The sequence below is a fragment of the Mustela nigripes genome, chromosome 14 (genome assembly GCF_022355385.1).
Source record: "Mustela nigripes isolate SB6536 chromosome 14, MUSNIG.SB6536, whole genome shotgun sequence".
Lineage (NCBI taxonomy): Eukaryota > Metazoa > Chordata > Mammalia > Carnivora > Mustelidae > Mustela > Mustela nigripes.
The window spans coordinates 20,073,204-20,091,447 of NC_081570.1; the positions used below are offsets into that span (position 1 = coordinate 20,073,204).

General features: G+C 44.6%; 1 protein-coding gene and 1 long non-coding RNA gene across 2 annotated transcripts in view; one reads left to right on the forward strand and one right to left on the reverse strand.

The window, feature by feature from the left end:
* WASF2 (WASP family member 2) overlaps positions 1 to 10,363 on the reverse strand; it is a 76,960-nt gene extending 66,597 nt beyond the window's left edge. Inside the window, exon 1 of the mRNA XM_059376813.1 lies at positions 10,173 to 10,363. The gene's annotated coding sequence lies outside the window, so the exon portion shown is untranslated. The remainder of the gene's footprint in view (positions 1 to 10,172) is intronic.
* A 411-nt stretch (positions 10,364 to 10,774) lies between these two features.
* LOC132001301 (uncharacterized) overlaps positions 10,775 to 18,244 on the forward strand; it is a 10,232-nt gene continuing 2,762 nt past the window's right edge. Inside the window, exons 1-2 of the long non-coding RNA XR_009399573.1 lie at positions 10,775 to 10,881; positions 11,306 to 11,443. This is a non-coding gene — a long non-coding RNA (uncharacterized LOC132001301). The remainder of the gene's footprint in view (positions 10,882 to 11,305; positions 11,444 to 18,244) is intronic.

Sequence of the window (18,244 nt, forward strand, 5' to 3'; positions counted from 1 at the left end):
GTATACATTTACTACCCAGCAGCTACTGCTTTTATTGGGACAAATAAAAGGTAATAGTTTACTACCCAATCCAGCATATAAAGTAATAAAACTCATTACTCAGATGAGGTGTACAGAATATAAGAAAAAATAATTTATACAGTCTAGATAAATACACATGTAACATTTCCATAAGAAATTCCTAAGACAAATTATGAAGTTTGGACAACATAGTCCTAAATTTTGAAGGTGACAATTTCATCCCTTTCCCATAAGCAGAATTTGGGGCTAGACAGATGATGTATCCAACCAAATATGCCATTTCCTAATTTATAACAACTGTTAACAAGTACTGAGCACTGGACCAAGTAATGATGTCATTTAATTCTTCTAACATCCTTTTTTTTTTTTTTAAAGATTTATTTATTTATTTATTTGACAGAGATAGATCACAAGTAGACAGAGAGGCAGGCAGAGAGAGAGGAAGGGAAGCAGGCTCCCTGCCAAGCAGAGAGCCCGATGTGGGACTCGATCCCAGGACCCTGAGATCATGACCTGAGCCGAAGGCAGCGGCTTAACCCACTGAGCCACCCAGGTGCCCCTAATTCTTCTAACATCCTTTGAGATATGTTCTATATTTTATAGAAAAATTACACAGGTCTCCATTTTACACATTAGAAAACTGAGGCTGAGTCACTACCCAAGATTTCATACAGAGCTAGTAAGTGAAAGAACCTTCATTTGAACTCAGATGGACTGCAGAATCTACACTCATAACCAAAGAACGATACTGTTTCCTAGTATGCAAGGCTTATTCTATCTCCCGCTCCCTCTCAAATAAGTTAAAAATTTTAATTAATTAATTAGTTAATTAATTAATACATAAATAGGGTCACCTAGGTGGCTCAGTCCCTTTGGCTTAGGTCATCTTGGCAACCTGGACTGAGCCCCCATTTGGGCTCCCTGCTAGGTGAAAAGAGCCTGCTTCTCCCTCTTCCCCTCCCCTCCACCCAGCTTGGGTGCGCTCTCTCTCTCAAATATATAAAATCTAATAAATAAATAAATAAACCCAATGAGGCCAACCTAGCCAAGATAACTGCCAGCTACTTAAATTTAGGATGGCCAAAAGCATAAACACTGAAACAACAAAAACTGACTAACGTGGATGTGACAAACCTAATGAAGAAGGGAAACCTAAAAAACCCTAAACTATGGACTCAGCTATGGTAAACAAAATGCAGAGAAAGAGGTAAATATGCCAAAATGTTAACTGGTACTGCACAGCCAGGTGGCTCAGTAGGTTAGGTTAAATGTCTGACTCTTGGTTGCGGCTCAGGTCATGATCTCAGGTTTCTGGGATCACGCAGCAGGGAACCTGCTTCTCCCTCTGCCTGCCGTTCCCCCTGCTTGTGCTGACAAATAAATAAAACATTTTAAAAAATAAATAAATAGGGGCACCTGGGTGGCTCAGTGGGTTAAGCCTCTGCCTTCGGCTCAGGTCATGATCTCAGGGTCCTGGAATGGAGCCTTGCATGGGGCTCTCTGCTTAGCAGGGAGCCTGCTCCCCCCCACCCCCGCCTGCCTCTCTGCCTACTTGTGATCTCTGTCAAGAACTAAATAAATAAATAAATAAATAAAATAATCTTTAAAAATAACTAAATAAATGCTAACTGGTAGGATCATGGATGATTCTCATTCTCTGCTTCATACTTTTTGGATTTGGCAATTTAAAAAAATTTTTTTACAAAGAGCACTCATTATTCTCATCATTTGAAAAAGGTATAAATAAAAATAAATCTAATGTAACTTTCACTCTTTATTCACTTCTGTGTAATTTGTTGCAATAAGTACGTATTACTTTTGCAATTTCACAGAGATTTTAAAAACAAATAAATCTAAAGCATTAGAAAAGGGAAGTAAATTACATGCAAATACCAAAGCAAAAAAAAAAAAAAAAAAGGATGTGATATAAGATTAAGCAAATTACAGGAGCAGCAGTTTGTTGGAAAGAACTCTAGATACACATCAAAACCCTGGGTTCATATTGACATACATTAATGTGGATGTATCACAAAAACTGTAGATTGAACAGGAGAATTCAGACACAAAAGAGTGCATATATGGTAGGAGTCAAGAAGAGGCAAAATTAATTTTTAACAATAGAAATCAGAATAGTGGTTGCCCCTAAGACAGTGGAGACTGGAAGGATGTGTGAGGGAACACTGGAAGGTTATGGAAATGTTCTCTCTCTTGACTGGGGTGTTGGCTACACGTGTTTACACTTGTCAAAACTCATCTAATTATATACTTGTGCTTCTGCCCATTACACAGTATGTAAACTGTATCATTAAAAAATCTGATTGGGGGGGGCGCCCGGGTGGCTCAGTGGATTAAAGTCTCTGCCTTCAGCTCAGGTCATGATCCCAGGGTCCTCGGATCGAGCCCCACATCGGGCTCTCTGCTCAGCCTCTCTCTCTGCCTGCATCTCTACCTACTTGTGATCTCTGCCAAATAAATAAATAAAATATTTTTTTAAAAAATCTGATTAGGGAGACTGGGTGGCTCAGTTGGTTAAGTGACTGCCTTCAGCTCAAGTCACGATCCGAGGGTCCTGGGATCCAGTCCCACTTAGGGCTCCCCCTGCTCTGCAGGAGCCTACTTCTTCCTCTCCCTCTGTCTGCCACTTCCTTGCTTGTGCTTTCTCTCTGTCAAATAAAAATAAAATAAAATATTTCTTAAAAACTAAAATTAAAGGGGTGCCTGGGTGACTCAGTGGGTTAAGCCTCTGCCTTCAGCTTGGGTCATCATCTCAGGGTCCTGGGATCAAGCCCCGAATCAGGCTCTCTGCTCAGCAGGGAGCCTGCTTCCCCACTTTCTCTCTCTGCCTGCCTCTCTGGCTACTTGTGATCTCTGGCTGTCAAATAAATAAATAAATAAATAAAATCTTTTTAAAAATTAAATTAAATTAAAAATCTGATTAAATTCAAATAAAGAAAGAAAAAAATCTCACTAAAAAAATAAAGGACAGAGGCCTGTGGGTGGCTCAGTTAAGCATATGACTTAATTTCAGCTAAGGTCATGATCTCAGTGTCCTGGGATCAAGCCCCACTGAGGCTCTGTGCTCAATGTGGAGCCTGCTTCTCCCTCTCTCTGCCCTTCCCCACCCGTGCCTTCACGCATGTGCTCTGCTTTCTCTCAAATAAATAAATAAATAAATAAAATATTTTTTTAAATATTAAACATAGGGATGCCTGGGTGGCTCCGTAGGTTAAATGCCTGCTTTTGGCTCAGGGCATAATCTCAGAGTCCTGGGCAGGCACCCTGCTCAGCCCTCTGTCTGCCACTCCCCACTGCTTGTGTGCGCCCCCGGCTTATATGTCCTCCCTGACAAATAATAAATAAATAAATAGGCTGATTAATTAATTAATTAATTACAAAGTAAAAATAAAGAACAGAGGGCTGGGAGGATGGACAAAATGGGTGAAGGGGAGTGAGAGATACAGACTTCCAGATATGGAATGTATACATTACAGGGATGAAAGGTTCAAGGTAGGGAATATAGTCAACTGTACTGCAATAGCCCTGTTATGATGACAGAAGGTAGTTATACCTGTAGTGAGCATGAAGTTATCCAATCATTATGCTGTGCACTTGAAACTAATGTAACATTGTGTATCAACTATACTTCAAATAGATAGATACACAGAGGCTGTAGAGTACAAAGCGGGGAAAAAAGACACTGTTCGACTCAACTCTACCATTTATTAGTTGAGTGACTTAAAGGAAGTTACTTAACCTTTCTGAGCTTGTTTACCTGTAAAATGAAGCTACTAACATAACTTATCTTAAGTGCTGGGGAGTGATTGTAATGGTATATACCAAAGTAGGAGCACTGTGCTTTGCAATTTTTCATTGCAAATGAATGCTAAAGGAGTTTTAAAAGTAAAAAGGGACAAAATTGTTCTACTTCTTACAATTCCACAAATGATTTTGGTATCAGGAATACTATTCTTTAAAGACTATCAATATTCTACAAAGGGAAATTTAGAGTTCTCAATTATGAACAAAAAGGAACATCAATGGGCATGACCTAAGACCTCCTTTACGTAGTTAAACACAACTTCTCAAAATATTATTTCAGGGGCACCCGGGTGGCTCAGCTGGTTAAGCGTCTGCCTTGGCTAAAGTCATGATTCCAGGGTCCAGGGATCAAGTCCTGCATCAGGCTCCCTCCTCAGCAGGAAGTCTGCTTCTTTCTCTCAAAAATAAATAAGTAGGGGCGCCTGGGTGGCTCAGTGGATTAAGCCTCTGCCTTCCGCTCAGGTCATGATCCCAGGGTGCTGGGATCGAGTCCCGCATCGGGCTCTCTGCTCAGCGGGGAGCCTGCTTCCTCCTCTCTCTCTGCCTGCCTCTCTGCCTGCTTGTGATCTCTGTCTGTCAAATACATAAATAAAAATCTTTAAAAATAAATAAATAAGTAAAAACTTAAAAGAGAGAGAGAGAAAGGATTTTGTACTGCTTTTTAGTACTTGCTACAATGATGGCATAATCAGGGGAGAAAAATGTCTCACTTTTGAATACCTGAGAGTAAAAGAATTATTATTTTATTATGTCGATTATGAAGTTTAAGTATCACTATAAGCCACATCATATATACATGTGTATATGTGTATGTGTGCTTATACACACACATTCACTCAAATTGGAACTAAGCTGAACCACTGCTTCTTTTCAAAAGGGCTTCTATATTCTAAAAATAAGAACCTTACTTCTGTTCAACCGGAATTAATCTTACAACTAACAGAGTATGCTTCAGACTCTCATATTTTACCAGAAAAGAAAAACAGCTTGAAAAGTAATATTACAGGCAAAGTTTAATAGCCTCTCCCATCAATCTCAAACTAATTTTCTTTATTGGTGTGTAGAAATCATGAAGAGCAAATTTTTCTGAGATATTTCTATATCTGAACATTATTTCCTCTGCAAGCATTCAACAATTCTTGTTTCTATTCTTCTCTTTTCTAATTCAATTCTGTTTGGTTTCTAAGTTAAGAAGTGTGCTTCATTTGCATAAATGGTAACTATTCTGAGATACCATTCATAACTATACATTTGAATTCTCCAGAGTACCATTCACAACTTCAAATGGAACAGGAAAAAACTCATTCAACATCACTTTAATGGTGACTAAGACATGAATGATTATAATGTTATATTGTGGAGGATTGGTCAAAGGACAGTGAAGTCCCCAAATGTTACTACTAACTTGTAATCACTTTATGAATGCCCCAAGGGAACAAGAACCATTGCCTTGACCAATCTACCTATCACAAAAAAATACTGAGCTTAGAAAAATATGCCCATTAGCTTAACATAATTTTTTTAGAATTATAAAAATGCAGGGCCATTAAAATTTATCAAAGAAGAATCCTGACAAGTCCTAGCAAGTTTTCTATAAAACCAATACTGATTTTTCTCTAGGTGTTAAACTTTTCAGCTATGAGCTTTTCTGAGAAAATCTTTTATGCAAGGTAGTAATAGTCTAGTAGTTCTTTACTCCACTAATCAGTGGTAGAAACTAAATTTACATAAATCTGTATAAAAATTCAGTTATCGGGGCGCCTGGGTGGCTCAGTGGATTGAGCCGCTGCCTTCGGCTCAGGTCATGATCTCAGTGTCCTGGGATCAAGCCCCGAATCGGGCTCTCTGCTCAGCAGGGAGCCTGCTTCCCCCTCTCTCTCTCTGCCTGCCTCTCTGCCTACTTGTGATCTCGCTCTCTGTCAAATAAAATAAATTTTAAAAAAAATCTTAAAAAAAAAAATTCAGGGGCGCCTGGGTGGCTCAGTGGGTTAAAGCCTTTGCCTTTGGCTCAGGTCATGGTCTCAGGGTCCTGGGATCGAGCCCCACATCGGGCTCACTGCTCAGCAGGGAGCCTGCTTCCTCCTCTCTCTCTCTCTCTGCCTGCCTCTCTGACTACTTCTGATCTTTCAAATAAATAAATAAAAATCATTAAAAACATTTAAAAAAAATTCAGTTATCTATCTATACTGCTCTAATATATTTATTTTTTTTAAGATTTTATTTTATTTTATTTATTTTATTTTATTAAGAGTCTGGGTGGCTCAGTGGGTTAAAGCCTCTGCCTTCAGCTTGGGTCATGATCCCACGGTCCTGGGATGGATCCCCGAATTGGGCTCTCTGCTCAGCAGGGAGCCTGCTTCCTCCTCTCTCTCTGCCTCTCTGCCTACTTGTGATCTCTGCCTGTCAAATAAATAAATAAATAATTCTTTTTATTAAAAAAAAAAAAAGGAGAGGACATACAAAGGAATCATTCAATTTTCCCTCGGCAGGCTTCATGGAGGAGATGACATCTTGTTCAGTTCAGAAGAGCAGAAATATCTTATTTCACAGCTTATGAGCCTCTTTCCAAATAAAGAACCACTCATTTCTTCAGTCAACAAAAAACACCCCCCCACCCAAATCCCAAACAATTACTGCACTTTGCACCTATTCTCAGTTTAGCAACTGTCACCCTCATCAGTCTTACTAAGTAAAACCACTACCTCAGAAATAAAACTTTCAGTTGCCTGCAGACACAGACTCTGTCTAATCCTGCCTAAGTCACAAAATCATAGCCTACCAACTAAATGGCAATGATCTAACTATGGGTCCACATCTACCAACTGCGTCAGTATCTTAGAAAGCTATTTTGCTGGAATGCTTGGGTATCTCAGTTGGTTAAGAATGTTAACTTTGAGGCACCTGGGTGGCTCAGTTGGTTAGGTGACTGCCTTTGGCTCAGGTCATGATCCTGGAGTCCTGGGATCAAGACCTGCTTTGGACTCCCTGTTTGGCAGGGAGTCTGTTTCTCCCACTGACCTCTCTCCTCTCATGCTCGCTTTCATTCTCATTCTCTCTCTCTCTCAAATGAATAAATAAAATCTTTAAAAAAAAAAAAATGTAGATTTTGGCTCAGGTCATGATCTCAGGGTTGTGAGACAGAGCCCTGCATTGGATTCTCTGCCAGGCATGGAGCCTGCTTAAGATTCTCTCCCTCTCCCTTTGCCCCTTCCCGCCCCACCATCACTTAAAAAAAAAAAACGCCCCCACCATCACTTAAAAAAAAAAAAGTCAATTTACCTTACCAAAAAATTTGGGTCCTCTTCCACCCTACCCAATGTATGCCAGGACCAGCAACAAAGTAACCAATATATAGGGGCACCTGGGTGGCTCAGCTGGTTAAAGCATCTGACTCTTGGTTTCGGCTTTGGTCATGATCTCAGGTCTGTGGGATCAAGTCCTGTGGCCAGGCCCCACACTCAGCGTGGGGTCTGTTTGTTCTTCTCCCTCTACTCCCCCACCCCATTCTCTCTCTCTTTAAAATAGTAAATAAAAATTTTTTAAGAAGTAACCAATAGGGTGCCTGGATGTCTCAGTTGGCTAACCGACTGCCTTCGGCTCAGGTCATGATCCTGGAGTCCCGGGACTGAGTCCCGCATCAGGCTCCCAGATCCATGAGTCAGCCTCTCCTTCTATCTTTCTCCCCGTCATGTTCTCTGTCTCTCAAATAAATAAACAAAATCTTTTAAAAAAAAAAGCCTCTGCCTTCGGCCTGGGTCATGATCCCAGGGTCTGGATGGAGCCCCCTGTCTGGCTCTCTGCTCAGCGGGGGGCCTGCTTCCTCTTGTCTATCTGTCTGCCTCTCTGCCTGTCAAATAAATTAATAAAATCTTAAAAAAAAAAAAAAAAAGACTAAGTCTTATACAGAAAATGTAACTAATATAGATAATGAAGGTAGATCTTCAGATCAATTCAATGACTTAACAACTATTCACACATACACAATCCCTTAAAACAAAGCATTAACAAGACTTTTAACAAATGCAAAACTCAAACACACCCTTACATATTTTTTCAAGTGATGGTGATATTTACATCATCCAGTATCTAGATCAATCCTACTTAGACTGAAATTCACTAATTTAAATCATAGTTAATATAGACCAAAAGACAGCAACTGGCAATTAAGTTGAGAAAAAGAATCATCCACTGATAAATAAGAAACTCAGTAAAATGTTCTGATTTTTAAGAAATTTATCTCGAAGGGTTTCATATCTAAAATTATCATTCTAGGGACGCCTGAGTGGCTCAGTCAGTTAAGCATCTGCCTTGGTGGGGGAGGGGGTGTCATGATCCCAGTGTCCTGGGTCCTATGCATGAGGTTCCTTGGCTAAGCGGGGAGCCTGCTTCTCCCTCTGCCTGCCACTCCCTCTGGTCGTGCTCTATCTCAAATAAGTAAGTTTTTAAAAAAATTATAAATAAATAAAGTATCATTCTAGAATACAATTTCTAAACTTTGAACAAATTACAATTAACTTTTTCTGTGAAAGCAGGGCTTTGGACAGGGAGCAACAGGAACAGCTCTTAGAGATATCTGAATTGGAAGAGTTTCACAGTTCTTTCCTTCCTTCCTCCTTCAGTTGCTGCTTTTCTGGTTTTAGAATTTCAAACAAAGAAATACATATTGGCTCCACTGCTAAGAAACACCCGCTTTATCAGCAACTTCCTCTTCCAATTTTCTTCCCTACCATTGACATGAGAACAATACACAATGCCGGTCCTACCATTTTGATTAGCCAAAAGCTGAGGCTTAGAAAAATTAAGGGATACGAGTTATCATATTCAACTACTAGTCTCTGACTCCAGGTCCACAATCTTCACTCATCTAGAAGTCAGATAACAGGGAACACAAAGAAAGGAAGGAACATTACGCTGCATCACAGGCAGGGCACTGAACCTTTGGTTCCAGGAATCCAAAGAAATTTGAACAAATGGGAAATTTCTCTCATCCAGAGAAAATTTAGGGAGGAGAAACAGTTACTGGGCTGGCTCCCCTCTGAGCCAAGAGTCAAATCTATACACCAACAGTTGGTGATCTTTTACAAGCCACCCATTCAAGATTCAAACTGAGTTCTTTGAGGTTCTGACAATTTTAAAGTAACTTTACTATTTAGAAACAGTCCTTTCCAACTCACAGACTGAAAAAAGGGAATGCACTTATAATTAGCCATCCAGAGTTCAAGGTCCAGCCTGTCTTCATGCCAGAGGTCAATTCAAGTGTCTGGGACCAGACCTCTCCCTCCATTTGTGACACAGCAAACTTCTTTTAAATGGATAATGACTTCCCCCTTGTCTGATGATTCTCAAAGGAAACCACCTTACAGTTGGTTGGTAAGCTTTGTGTGACCTTGGACAAGTTACTAAATTTCTCTGAAACTCGGTTTACTTAAGTGTAAATTCCCAAAAGCAGCTGTAAAAATTAAGAACATAAGCCTAAACAAGGGCTGGCACATAGTAAGAGCACCATATATGCTTCCCCTCCCACTCCTAACCCCCCTGAATTGTTTGGGGACTAACTTTCAATCATTGCCCCAAGAGGTTCCAAGGATACTTTCCTCTCCTCCCATGCTATGGAGCCCCAGTGTATAAAGCTGCCATCTCAAAGGCTCTAGGTCCCTAGAGGACCAAGACAACCAGAGTCTACCTAATTACAGCCTGGGGTCAATCCAGCCTTCATGGAAGAGCCCCCTTAGCCAACTCGTCTCCTTACCCTGCAGACCCATCCTGTACACAAACATACATACGTACATACACACATGTACGTACTCACAATCCTCTCCGCCACTCCTCGACTCAGCAGGCCACGGATCTCAAAGAGCCCTACAATTCCTTCATGGCCCCACTTTGGAAACTAAAGCTCCGCCTGGAGAACAACTTGCCCGAGATCTCCGAGAACATCTGAGATCCAACTCATGTACAACTGCCTGCAAAGCCTTCGTCTTACAAGTAGGGAAACTGAGGCCCTGAGAGGGAAGTGACTTGCCCAAGGTCACACAGCGAGTTAGTGCCAGCGCCAGGCCAGGATGGGGGCACTTTCGCAGCTTCACAGATTCGCCGGCCCCTCCAAGTCTCCGAGGGGACCTCCAGGACACCTCCTCCCCAGGGGAAGGGAGTGTAGAATAAGAGGCCACCCCGCGCTGACCGCTCCCCCGGCCACTGCCGGTCCGCGACAGAAGGTGCGCCACCCAATCCTCCGGGACCCCGCGAGGCTCGAGGCAGGGGGTGGGGGGGTGGCGGCGCGGCCGGGCCCGGCGCCTCACGGCGGGGCCCGCCCGCGGGGACTTGTTGCTCACCTGGTCTCGTGCGGTCGCCCTCAGCTACAGAGAGGCCTACCAGCCGACCTTCTCCGCACGGGGTCTTCTTCCCGTGGGCCGCCTCCGGAGATGCCACACAGCCAAACCCCCCTCAGCGCGCTACGCCCCCAGCCGCGCTCAACCGGCCCGCGTCCGCCATTACGCGATTCCCCGCCCTGGGACACAGCCACACCCCGCCAACGGCCCTGATTGGCTCTCTGCCCCACCCTCCTGGGGCTTTCGGGCATTCCATTGGCCCGAGTGGAATGCCAGTTAAATAGCTACGCAAAAGACGTACTCAAGGGTACAGTCTGGGGAGCTCCACCCGAGCTACTTCCGCAATCGGAGTAAACAGCGAGAGGGCAAACCAAGTGAAGTGGGGGTGGAGATTAAACTGAGTCAACTCCTAAATTCAAAGTAGGAAAATCCTACCTAAGAAAGTGTAAAAACTCCTACAGAGTGTGTTGAAATATGGATTTCACTTGTTAGAGTTCAAACAACCAGGGTTTTTGGTGGAAGGAAGGGGCCAAACCCATGAACTTTCTGTAGATACCCCTCAAGTTACAGATAGTTTTGCCCGGGTCTCGGGCCCGACCGAAAGTAGGGTGGGGAGAGTGAGTCATAGGCTCTGGCCCGCTGCTAAACGAGTCTTCCGGGGCGAGGTCCGGGGTCCTAGGACTGGAAGCCGATTCTGAAAGGCCGGGGTCAGGTGAGCAAGACCCTGGTCAGGCGTCACCTCATTCTGCGACCTCAGACGACTTCCTGAACTTATCTGGGTCTCAGTTTGTCCTTCTGCAAAATAAGAGTAGTCATGTCGGCCTCATGTCCCTGGCGTTTTGAAGCTACACGCCTGAGTTGGGTATATATATATATGCATATACCCAAGATTATTATTTTATAATCTTGTTGATTATAAAAGGCTGCAGCTGGATACCATTTGACAAATTCACAAGTTAGCGAATATCTCTCATTTAGGTCTTTCGAGCAACTCTGTAAGGCGGATATTGTCTTCGTTTTGCAGGAGAGAAAACTGAAAACTCCATGACTTACCCTGGGTCACCCAGGGAATATGAAACAACCCCAGGACTCAAACTTGTATTTTTTGTCTTCCATTTCTGTATTTCTCCTCCCAGGCCTGGTGTCCCCTGAGAAAGACGTTCTTCCACCAACCCTTTAGCATTCCGGGGAGTGTCATGAGAGTGCCAGTACAGTTCCCCTCTCTCCGGTTACCCTAGGCCCTAGCTGATTCCTAGGGACCTAGGAATCAGGAGGTGAGTAGGGTATGACAGGTGGGTCAGCAACCCAGACAGAATCCCAAACAAGGACACAGGGGTTGTGACACCATTGCGGGCCCTCAGCAGGGCAGCCTCCATGCCAAGACTTAAATCCAGGTTTCTTTGCTCTCAGAACAGGGCTCTTTTCATTACAGGATTGTTTTTCCCAGAAGGGCTGCCTTGGCTGTAATTCCTAGTCCTTTTCCCTCTCTGGAAAGGAAGGAGGCCAAGATGGGAGGGGGAGGGGGAGCCAGCTAAGCCTTTAAATGGGCGGAGACCACCAAGTGCATGGTGCTGAAAGAGCCTCAGTGCTGGCTGAGTCAGTGACCTCCGGGCTCAAATTGGGACCTGTGGTCTGACAACCAATGACTATTTAAATCATGACTGTGGCCGTTGGGTGCTGGGAGGCAGCAGGTGCTGTGCAGAAGTCAGTGTCTTTGGGTTAGCCTGACCTGAAATTGAATCCGAGCTCCACCACTTTATAGCTTTTTGAGCCTCAGTTATGTCTTCTCTAAAATGGGGACAACAGGGCATCTGGGTGGCTCAATTGGTTAGGCATCTGCCTTCAGCTCAGGTCATGATCTGGGGGTTCTGGGATCTAGTCCTGCATGGGGCTCCTTGCTCAGCAGGGAACCTGCTTGTCCTCCTCCTTCTGCCCGAGTCACCCCCCTGCTTGTGCTCCCGCTCTCCGTGTCAAATGAAGAAATAAAATCTTTAAAAATTTTCATATATGTATATATATATATATATATATCCACATCAGTGCCAAAAAAATGTATATCCACATCACAGCTAAAAAAAAAAAAATTAAAAATTAAAAATAAGATGGGGACAGCAGGGCAGTTGTGAGGATTCAGTGAGTTAATTGTGAAATTAATGAGGCATGTGTAAAAAGTACCTGGTATTTATCTATTCATTCAAGGATTCATCTATTCAGTAAAAAATTACTAAGTACCGGGGTGCCTGGCTGGGGCTCAGTCAGTAGAGCATATGACTCTTGATTTTAGAGTCAGTGAGTTGGGTGTAGGGTCTACTTTATATTTATTTATTTATTTGACAGACAGAGATGACAATTAGGCAGAGAGGCGGGCAGAGAGAGAGGAAGGGAAGCAGGCTCCCCGCCAAGCAGAGAGCCCGACGCAGGGCTCCATCCCAGGACCCTGGGATCATGACCTGAGCCGAAGGCAGAGGCTTTAACCCCACTGAGCCACCCAGGCGCCCCTAGGGTTTACTTTAAAAAAAAAATTGGGGTGCCTGGGTGGCTTAGTGGGTTAAGCCTCCGCCTTTAGCTCTGGTCATAATCTCAGGGTCCTGGGATTGAGCCCCGCATAGCATCGGGCTCTCTGCTCAGCAGGGATCCTGCTTCCCCTTCTCTCTCTGCCTGCCTCTCTGCCTACTTGTGATCTCTGTCTGTCAAATAAATAATAAAATCTTTTTTTAAAAATTATTAAGCATTGACTATGGATAGGCAGTTTGCCAGTGGTACAGCTACAATGGTAGGCAAAACAGACAGACCCTCATGGAGCTTGGAGTTTAGTAAGGAAGTAAGTCATAAAACAAATGACCAGATGAATCAAAATAGAGTTAGAAACTGGTAAAGAACGAGAAGGCAAAGTACAAGGTGTTTATGAGAGTGCATGTTGGAATGGGGTGGGGCCACAAGAGGCTTCCTGCAGAGGTGATATCTCCGGGTGAGTTGGTGAATGGGGCTGAACCAGGCAGCAGGTCTCTGGAAGAAGGATTGCAGGCCAAGAGAAAGGCATCGAGGCCAGTTGGAATAGGTGGCAATGAGGAGGGAGGACAGAGCTCATTTGGGGGCCTAAGCAAATGAGGTGTTACAGGGGAGGGAACCTGACTTTGAAATGAGGCTCATTTCCAAGGGTCTGTGTACTTTTCTGGTAGGCCCTGAATGCAAGCTTTGAGGCCAACCCAGGGTTTGCATCCTGGCTCTGCCATCTCACTTCAGACCTTGTCCAGTCACCACACCTCTCTGTGCCTCATCTCCTTTTCTAAGAAATGGGGATAATGATAAAGTGTCATGGGGGGCAGTGAGGACTCAATGTGGAATGTGTCTAAAGTGTTCCGGCACATAGAAGGCCCTCCATAAAAGGTGCTCATTCTTCCCAGCATGGAGGGAGGTGAGCCTGAGGCAGCAGATCCATCAGATAAGTTTGGGAGAGAGCTGATGGAAGCATCCATACACTGGGCAAGTTGTCATCTGACCGTAATTGTTTTGTGAGACTTTGAAACCAGGCAAACCTGGGTTCAAATCATAACTATAGCACTTTCTAGCAGTGTGACCTTGAGCAAGTGACTTTGCCTCTGTGAGCCTCAATCTCCCGGAACTGTAAAAGTTAAATGAGATAATAAATACAAAGCACTGGGGCGCCTGGGTGGCTCAGTTGGTTAAGCGACTGCCTTTGGCTCAGGTCATGATCCTGGAGTCCTGATCGAGTCCCACATCAGGCTCCCTGCTCAGCAGGGAGTCTGCTTCTCCTGCTGACCTCTCTCCTCATGCTGTCTCCTCTCCCATTAATAAATAAATAAAATCTTTAAACAAAAAAACAAACTTTTAAAAATAAATAAATAAATGCAAAGCACTTCACACAGTGATTGGCACATAGTAAGCAGCTGTTAAATATTAACTTTAATAGTATTGTCATTAACTCTAACTTTATTAGTAATTTAATAATAATTATTATTGTCGATATCAGCATTACCACCTGTCCTGGGTAAGATTTTGGAGCTTTTGCTTGAAGATTGTCTGACAACAAGAGCCATAGTTTCTCCTTTTAGGCAACAGACATAGACAAGTTGCTTTCTGAGGGGATGGTGCTGAACACTTGAGAAATCATATTAATAAGCACTAACACGGAGCATTTCCTATGTGTCAAACACATGCTAAGTGCTGTCCATGCATTAATTTATAAATCCTCCTAGTAGCCCTAAGAGTGAGGTCCTGTCATTACCATCATTTTACAAATGAGACAAAAGAAGCACTAAGAGGTTAAATGACTTGCCCAAGGCTACCCAGTCTGCAGGAGGCACAGCTGGAATTCGAACCCAGCCTCTGAACATAAATGGACTTAACTGCACTTGAGGTTAAGCCCTCCCTCCTCTACCCCAGCAGTTCTGAGGAGTTATCACCACCGGAGGGATGACATTATCCACTGCCAGTAGCCAAGTCCTAGGCTCTGAAAGCCAAACCCGTTCCTTTCCCACCAGTTTTGAAAAGTAACCCCTGCCTGTTTGTTCCCTGCCCTCCGAGGCAGCTTAGAGCAGGTAACAGACCCTCTTCCACTGCAAGGGAAAGCAAAAAGTTGTTTAGAGTCTGAGTCCGGACCAATAGTCTTGGCCAAGTCACATCCCCTGTCTGAGCCTCAGTTTCCTTATCTATGAAATAGGGATGATAGCAGCTTGCTTACAGGGCTGTTGTGAGGAGCAAAAAGAATAAGGCCTGCGTAAACTATGAAGTGCTGTCAGCACAGGCAGGCCTCTCATTGTTGCTATGGGGATGGCAAACACCCTGGGGAAAGCAGCCTAAACCAGTACAGCTGGCAAAATTGCCGTCTCTAGAAAAAGTCCTGGGTTTGAGTCCAGGATCTGCCTGTTACACGCTGTATGACCTTGAGCAAGTTATAAAACCTGGCAGAGCCTCAGTTTTCTCATCCATAAAATGGAGTAAATAATACCAATTGTACAGCTGGGGCGAAAAACACTGAGGGAATGCATAAAAAGCCATGAACCAATTCCTGGTACAGAGCTGGCAGAACCCAGTGTGTTAAGGGAAAAACAAATCACAAGGACCATGAAGAATCACAGTGACCCATCTTCACCACCCTGGTTGAGGGGAAGAAGATAGAGACCAGTGTGTTCAGAGCCCAGGACAGTCTGCAGCCACTTCCCTACCTCTAGAATCATCAGCTCTTGCTGGGTCCACTGCATCTCTCTCTCTCTCTCTCCCCTTCTCGTCAAACAAGTTCTTCTCCACTGAGCAATCCCAGGGGGCCCTGAACCTCAGTTCCAGCCAAGCTCACAGGCTTTCCCCACCTCCACATCCTTAATCCACAGCCTTTGCATTTGCCATTCCTTCCACCTGGAATGCTCTCTCCTCCCGGAGCGCTTGTGATGGGGAGAGGGGGTTGCTGAAGGGAAAGGATCTGGAATGATGCTCCCCTTCCTCCTCACTCCACTCCCCTACATCTCCCACGCTGCATGCCTGACCTCCCCCCCTCCCAGCGTGGGGGGATGAAGCAGCATCAGGAGGGGGAGGAAAAGGGGGAGGACTCCATGAAGGGCCCTCTGTGGGGTTTTTCACCTGCTCAGAAGAGGCAGACGGAAATGAAAGCTCTAGAAAAAAAATGCCTGCCTCTCTGCTCCGGAGGCCCCGCTCAGGGAAGCCTCCCTGCCTTCCCACTGTGCCATCTTCTCTTCCTCCCCCTCCTCCTACAGGCAGGTGCCACAGTCAAGGAACATGGGTGGGCGGCAGGCCAAGGAGACATGGGTTCAAATCCCATTCCTGTCCCTTACCCAGTGACTGGCCGGGTCTTAGCAAGAACCTTTGGGCCCCACACACCTCATTTCTCAGCAAAAGGACAAACAGCCCTGCCTTTCAGGCGGCTGTGAGGGCTAAGTGGGGTGCCAGATGAAAATGCCTAGGACAGCCAAGGTGCTAGGCCATGGGGCAAACTCACAAGCACCACGTAGGCCCGGCCCAGCTCTCAGCATCTTGCAGATACTCGCCCATTGAATTCTCGGTAAGGTAGGTACCCTTAATCTCCCCTTTTGATAGATGGTGAAACTGAGGCACAGAGAGATGATCTACCTTGTCCAAGGTCACACAGCCAGTGAGAGGCAGAGCTTCATCTCCGTTCTGCCCACCACACTATGGTACGCTCAGTACTGGCTGTCAGGGGTATTGTTGCTCTGATTTGTTTTTATCAGCGCTGACTCTGTGCCCTCAGTGAGTACATGTTATTCTTCCCCCACATTCAAAATCTTGCTTGAATTTTTCCTCCGTAATGACATCCTCCAGGTTGTTTCTTTAAAAAGCATACATTGCTCTCTCCTCTGGCCAGCCCAACCCAGGGCTCTAGGGACCAGTGATCCATCCACCGAGTCTCTGTTTTTTAGCAGCTCCCAATCTGGTGGTGAAGAAAATACATACATTAAAAAAAAAATTGTTTCAGGGTCCTGGGATCAAGCCCTACTTCAAGCTCCCTGCTTGGTGAGAAGCCTGCTTTCTTTCGCCCACTCCCCCTGCTTGTGTTCTTGCTCTCGCTGTCTCTCTCTCTGTCAAATAGATAAATTAAATTTAAAAATATATATATATATTGGGGCACCTGGGTGGCTCAGTGGGTTAAAGCCTCTGCCTTCAGCTCAGGTCATGATCCCAGGCTCCTGGGATCAAGCCCCCCCTCCCCCCATAGGGTTTTCTGCTCAGCGGAGAGCCTGCTTCCTCCTCTCTCTTTGCCTGCTTCTCTGCCTACTTGTAATCTCAGTCTCTCAAATAAATAAATAAAATCTTTAAAAAATAAATAAATAAAAATAAAAAAATTTTAAAAAATACATTTTTAAAAATTTATTTATTTGAGGGGCACCTGGGTGGCTTAGTGGGTTAAGCCTCTGCCTTCAGCTCAGGTCATGATGTCAGGGTCTGGGATCGAGTCCCGCATCGGGCTCTCTGCTCAGCAGTAAGCCTGCTTCCCCTCTCTCTCTGCCTGTCTCTCTGCCTATTTGTGATTCTCTCTCTCTCTCTCTCTGTCAATAAATAAATAAAATCTTTTTTTAAAAATTTATTAATTTGAGAGAGAGAGAGCATAGGCAGGGTGAGTGGCAGAGGAAAAACAGGCTCCCCGCTGAGCAAGGAGCCCAATGTGGGACTCTATCCCAGGACCCTGGGATTGTGACCTGAACTAAAGGCAGAGGCTGAACCAACGGAGCCACTGAAGTGCCTCTACGTACATAAAAATTACCATAAAAGAGGGAGACACCAATTGCAGCAGGAGCTGTAAGCTCACAAAACCCTCAACCTAACACAACTGACGGATTGAGCAGGTTCATAGAGGAGGGGTCATTTGGGTGGAACCTTGAAGGGTGAGTAGGAGTTCCTCAGATACAGTTCTTTTTTTTTTTTCTTTTAAAAATTTTATTTATTGGGGCGCCTGGGTGGCTCAGTGGGTTAAGCCTCTGCCTTTGGCTCAGGTCATGATCTCAGGGCCCTGGGATCGAGCCCCTCATCGGACTCTCTGCTCAGCAGGGAATCTGCTTCCCTTCCTCTCTGCCTCTCTGCCTGCTTGTGCTCTCTCTCTCTGTCAAATAAGTAAAATCTTTAAAAAAAGAAAACAGAAAAAAAAAGAATATGATGTGTAGTGCAGATCCTGCAAAGGGGACTGGATAAATAAAGGTTAGAGAGTAATATATTTGGGGTCAGACCCTGTACTGTATATGCTGCAGGTATAGAGGTGGAGAGAGAGTAATTGGGCCCTGAAGATGCTTCCAGACTTGGTGTGGGGCGGGGGTGGGGGGGATGGGGGGGACAGAAAGCCACAAGTAAAGCAAAAATATCTATATTAAAGAAAAACCCAGGGGCGCCTGGGTGGCTCAGTGGGTTAAAGCCTCTACCTTGGGCTCAGGTCATGATCTCAGGATCCTGGGATCAAGCCCCACACGGGGCTCTCTGCTCGCCGGGAAGCCTGTTTCCCTTCCTCTCTCTCTGCCTGCCTCTCTGCCTACTTGTGATCTTTGTCTGTCAAATAAATAAATAAAATCTTTTAAAAAAAGAAAGAAAGAAAGAAA